The 6,334-nt window shown below is 33.5% G+C and overlaps 1 long non-coding RNA gene across 2 annotated transcripts; it reads left to right on the top strand.

Moving 5' to 3' along the window:
* Window positions 1–2,885: 2,885 nt before the first annotated feature.
* LOC120068182 lies at window positions 2,886–4,530 on the top strand. Of its 2 annotated transcripts, XR_005479122.1 has the most exons (4): window positions 2,886–3,252; window positions 3,321–3,453; window positions 3,537–3,603; window positions 4,388–4,530. It is a non-coding gene; the product is annotated as an uncharacterized LOC120068182 (long non-coding RNA). The 2 variants fall into 2 exon arrangements; XR_005479121.1 differs by lacking the exon at window positions 3,537–3,603.
* The last annotated feature ends 1,804 nt before the right edge of the window (window positions 4,531–6,334 follow it).

Here is a 6,334-nt window from a genome sequence, read left to right as displayed (position 1 = left end):
TCGGTTTACAACCGACATTGTACCCCTATAATGTCAGTTTTAAACCGACATTAAAGTCCAGTTTTGTACTAATGAAGGGTGCATAAGCTTAGAATTTGAGAGTAAGATTCAAGTTACTTTTCTATGAATTACAAATCGACAGAACGAGAAGTGTCCATTATTTCGAAGAGAACAGGACGAACCTTTCTGGATGGATAGAAAAAAAAGAAAGTGTTTATCCTCTTCGTCCTCAAGCTCGAACTCATAATAATTTACAGAAAACACGGTCGTTCATGTAGTCAACCAGTATTTACAGTCTCACTCAGCTAAGTAATTATATGACACCCGTATGAATTTTGTTCTCTCCGATTCAAGTAGGACCATAGGTCCTAAATTTTCACGCAAATCAAGCAACTTCTTCAGGTAGACGTTGTCAAGATCATCTCAAATCTGGGCAGTTCCCTCGATTGTTTCAGAGAAAAGGATCATGGCACCCCTGATTCGTGACATCCAGCAACAACATCTCCTTGCATGTGAGAGACAGTTGCTAACTGTGTTAGTGACTAAGAGTGGACATGCCCCAAAGACGGGTGAGCCCAAGACCCAACACCTAATGCTCCCATCATATATTTTTTTTAATATGAAAAAGGCCTTTTTGTTCCCTTTGTTTTTTTTTTAGTTTATATTTTAAAGTTTAAAAATGTTAAACTTTGAGTCCTTGAAGCCTTAAGTATTGAGTTTGGTTTCAATTTATTACTTAGGTTTCAAAATATTATAATTTCATAATTGAAATTTAAGTTTTGTTTCAATTTGGTCTTTACATTTCAAGATTTATATTTTTAACTAAATATTCACATTCCATTTTTAGTGGTAATTCTATTAGTTAATTTAAAATAATTATAATTAATTAAGCTAAACTATTTTTTCTTATTATTAATTTAAAATTTCACTTCATAATTATTTTATTAATTGATAGATATTAGTGTCAAAGACAAAAAGTGAATATTTAGTGAAAAATCAAAGTTAAAAATGTAGGCCCCATTTGGTAACCATTTTATTTTTTGTTTTTGTTTTTGAAAATTAAGTCTGTGTACACTACTTTCATCTCCAACTTTCTTCCTTTGTTATCTACCTTCACGGATGGTTTAAAAAACCAAGCTAAAAATTGAGAACTAAAAAAATGTAGCTTTCAAAAAGTTGTTTTTGTTTTTGGAATTTGACTAAGAATTCAACCATTATACTTAAAAAAAGATGTAAATCATTGTAAGAAATGTGGATGAAATAGGTTTAATTTTCAAAAGCAAAAACAAAAAACCAAATTGTTACCAAACGAGGTCGTAAATCTTGAAATTTAGGGATCAAATCAAAACAAAATTCAAATCTTAAAAGTAAAATTGTAACATTTAGAAATGTAAAGACTAAATTGAAATAAAATTAAAAAAATTAAAGACTGAAAGTGTAACATTGTGAGAGGTAGGACCAAAATAGAAATTAGACCCAAAAGTTTGAGAAATTAGACCCAAAATTAAAAAATTAAAGACTAAAAGTGTAACATTCTGCTTATAAGACATTTTCGATTTTTTGTTTTAATAATGTTATTTTAATATATATAATAAAAATAGGGTGGGTTGTAAATATCGACAAAAATAAGTTTTTTAATCGTGTACCCGATACACGATTACGCCTGAATTGTGTACCTGGTACACAATTAGCCCTAAATCGTGTACCCGATACACGGGTGGCTGTTGATCTGGTACGCGTAGATTGCCAATGTGGAGTCATGCAACATTGACTGAGGTAATCATGTACCCGGTACACAATTACCTTAAGTCGTGTACCAAGTACACGATTTCCTTCTCCATTAAATTGTCGGGACTCTTCTTCTTCCTCCATCCGAAATGTTCTTCCTCTGAAAACTTCGTTCTTCCTTCGTCCAAACGTCGTCCAAAAACCTCCGCTTTGCTTTACTTTCTCTTGTTGCTGGCACCGTGAGTCAATCAACCGAAGGATTTTCTTCATCTGAAGCATTTTCTTTGACTAAGGTAAAGTTTTTTCTTTAATTTTTCCCAATATATGTTTTGTTTATAGTTTATCCGAAGCATTTGTTTATAAAAATGAGGATCAAGTTCGAAAATGTATAGTTTATGGATCTATCGAATTAAATGTATAATCTTCATATATATATATATATATCACTTTGTTTGCATTTGGGCTGAACTTAATGTGTAGTTTATGGATCCATGATTTATTTTTGGATATATGTTGAACTTAGAAATTAGATTTTGTTGGGCTATTTTTCTGGATGATTATGTTAGCCTATTTGTTGGACTTTTTTTTATGATTAATTTGTTGGATGATTATGTATTTGTTGGGTTGAACCTAGAAATATATGTATATGTGTAACATCCCGAGTTTTTCATTATTTAAAATCTGTATTTTCATAAAATTCGAGGACAATTCAGTTTTGTTTAGAGGGGAGATTTAGATTTATGTCACATTAATTTAATTTTAAGTTAATGTCAAGAATTTAAATTTATAATGGAAAAATTAATTTGATTTTGATTTTGGAATTTGAAGAGAAAATGGGAACAGTTTTAAGTATATATATATTTAGATATATTTGTATAATGAGCGAAAAGTTAAAATAAAAGTGAAATAGAATATAATGGAATAAAATAAAAAGTAAAATTTTTATTAGCTATTTTTGTATTTCTTTTTATTAAAATAATTTTTTTTCTTTAAAAAAGAAAAAAAAAACTCTTTTCTCTCTCATCCTCTTCTTCCTCCTTCCCCAACGTGAAGACCCTCTCTATGTGTCCTAGCAGCCGCTGACCATCTCCTCTCCAGCCAGCATCGTGCGTCCGACCGAGCCTCCACCAGTTCGTCAGTCATTCGTTCGTCCGCCCTAGCTCGGCCAACCATTTGCTCGCCCAGCCAACCTCCCAGATGTGAAGCCGCGCCATGCCGTCACTCGTCTAGATCCTCCGTCGTAAATCTCCTCTACCACGTGCCCTTCTGCACACCGACCTCACCAGATCCATCACCGTCGTCCACGTTCGCCCAACGCCGCTTTGCCCCTGTCATCGTCTTGGGTGCCGTAAGATCTGTTTGGGTAATTGTGGACTATTGTTAATTAGATTTCATGGCCGATGGTGTTTTGCTTCAATCTATTGATACACATTTGTTTGGACTTTAAAATCGAGTTTTGGAGAAGCGTTGGAGTTAACACTATGCTGTCAAGAGGATTTGGAAGTGGTTTCGACAAGCTTTTGGGTAAGTTTTGAGGTCTTTCTTGATCATTTTTGGATATCCACTAAGTAATGGCTTATTTATTATTTCAGTTGTGATATAAAAGGTTGGAATTGAAGGTTCAAAGGGGTTGTCCATCAAGAGTAAAGGTTGGATTTGTGACTAGAGTTGTTTGGTTGTATTGATTTTGTAGCATGAGGTGATGTTCGGACCAACACACTTTGGGTAAGATTATTGAGAATTATTTGGTTAATTTGGTTATTAGAACTAAGCTCTTTTTATTAATTGTAAATTTGGTTTATGTTTAGGCCTGATTCACGATTCATCTAAGCTAGAAGGAAGATTATTTTGCTTGTCGTTTAGATATAATTTTGAGTAAGTAATCTTACTATTGGAACTATCCACGGGCTAGACACTAGATATATGCTAGCATAATAGATGAATATCATGACAGAATGATAACATGATAAACAGATAGTATAATATGACCGATATATGTTCTTGTATGAGAATCAGAAAGATATATTTGTGCACGTAGATACTTGCATGCTAGTAAGATATGATACTTGATTCACTGAGGTTGTATTTGATATGAGGTTATTGAGGCGTATATGCATGTTGTATAGCCATGATGTTGAGGTGTATATGTATGTTATAAAAACATATTGTAATAATTGTGATGTTTAAACTGTGATAGTGTCTTTACTGATTAGTTAGATGCCCACTAGGTATTGTGTTTCCTTCGGGATTCACCGGATTATGTTTCCTTTGGGATTCACCAGATATTGTGTTTCCTTCGGGATTCACCAGATATTGTGTTTCCTTCGGGATTCACCAGATTGTGTTTCCTTTGGGATTCATCAAATATTGTATTTCTTTCGGGAATTACCAGATTTTGTTTCCTTTGGGATTTACCAGATTGTGTTTCCTTCGGGATTCACCAGATATTGTGTTTCCTTTGGGATTCACCAAAGGTAGTGGGCATACTTAACTACAGTAGGATAGAAACCAGTTTTTTTCATGTATGTATGAGGACTAGAGCATTTTTTTGTTCCGCCAGAGGTAGGCATCTAGAGAACATAGATACCTAGCCTGACCTCAGTAGTGGGATTACTTACTGAGTATTTTATACTCACTTTTTCTCATGTTTATGTTTCAGGTAAGGGCACTGACGAATGATAAGAGGAATCCTTGAACGAGCTACTAGGACCAGTTTTATGCTTCCGCTCATGAGATTTAGAATTCTTTTCATGTTTTTCTTAACTTCCAATTTTGATGTTTGAAACTTACTATTAAGAATTGTTTTCAAACTTATTTATTATCATTTATGATTTATGGGTACCCCATTATTTGTTTTTAATATTTGAATTTAGTGAAGAACTTTTGAACTTACCTTATTTATTTAGCATTTATTTCACCATAAAAGGGTGTTGTTTTAAGTTCCATGCATGCTTGTATTTAATAACGACCTAACTTAAGTCTTAGGGGGTCGGGTCGTTACAATATGTTTATAAAAATGAAGATTGCTTTATATATATATATATATATATATATATAATTTTGTTATTTTGTTTGCATTTGGGTTGATTTAAATGTTATGGATCTTATTTTGTTGGGTTGACATATTAGCATATTTTTTGTCAACTATAACAGTTGAAAAAAATCATTATAAATATGTTGATTCAAATTTTATGAGTATCGAAATCCAAAATTTGGTTAGGGCTGATTTTGGGTACTTGTGGCTCTACTCCAAGAAGCAATTAAAAAATAATATGGCTATAATGTTAATTATAGACAGGTGTGACAAGCCAAGAGAAAAACGTTGATTGTTGTGTTTAGTGATTGGGAAAAATCATATTCAGAGCTTCCTTATTGGTTGAGTGCTCTTGTTCAATACAATTCAGGAACACGAATAGATTGGTATTTCCTTCCGTCTGATGTGTCAGGTACGACTATTTTTGGTCGAGTTTTTTTGGTCTTTCGGTCCTGCAAGAGAAAAGTTCAAACATTGTAGCCCATTAATCCATATCGATGGAACTCATCTCTACGGAAAGTATAAGGAGAAATTATTGACCGCCTTATCTATTGATGCAAATGGGCATATATTTTCCTTGCTTTTGCTATTGTTGAAGATGAAAACTCGTCTCGTTGGTCATGGTTTTTGTGGGCAATGCGTGAATATGTTACCCAAATAGATGGTATTTGCTTTATTTCTGATAGACATAAGGGCATTCTTGCTGCAATTAATAATGAGGAAATTGGTTGGAGTGAACCTAGAGCGTACCATCGACATTGTCTTCGCCATATTGCCAGTAATTTCAATATGAAATATAAATCAAAGCAACTAAAAGATTTGGTGTTTAAGGCAGAAAATCAACACCAAAGGCACAAGTTCATTTGGTGCATGAAAGAATTGAAATAATTGAACCCTGAATGCCTTGAATATTTTTCAAATATTGACTTAGAAAAATAGACCCAATCACATGACAGTGGTTATCGCTATGAGTGGATGACAAGCAATGCAGCTAAATGCATGAATGGTGTTTTCAAAGGTGCTAGAATGTTACCAATTACTTCTTTGGTTAGGCTAAAATTTTATCGCACAATACTGTATTTTGAACGTAGAAGACAAGAAATCAGTGAAGCACTCGATCGTGGGAACATGTATATAGAATATGCCCTGAGAAAACTTAAGAGGTGGGAAAAACGAGCATCTACGCATACGGTGATATCTACTAATAGGGAAAGTCAAACTTTTGAAGTACAAACTAGCATAAGTATGATTTCTCCCTATAAAGGACAACACAACAAGTTTTGAGCTTGAAAGAAGGAACATGTTCTTGTAATAAGTGGCAGTCATTCAAGATTCTATGCTCTCATGTAATTGCAGTTTGTAATTACATGTGTTTGACATACATACCACTTATTGATGAATGCTATAAATTATCCAATTTCAAGCGATGTTATGAAGGTCGCTTCCATCCAATAAAACACTTAGATTATTGGCCAGAATTATCATTTACAGAAATTCGTCCCAATGCAGATTTACTAAGAGAACAAGATCGGCCAAAAAGTATGGGCATTCATAATGAAATGGACTGGAGAG

Source organism: Benincasa hispida, chromosome 1, assembly GCF_009727055.1.
Source record: "Benincasa hispida cultivar B227 chromosome 1, ASM972705v1, whole genome shotgun sequence".
NCBI classification, from domain to species: Eukaryota; Viridiplantae; Streptophyta; class Magnoliopsida; order Cucurbitales; family Cucurbitaceae; genus Benincasa; species Benincasa hispida.
The sequence above is the reverse complement of the archived record's forward strand: the minus strand, read 5'-3'. Positions and strand labels throughout refer to the sequence as shown.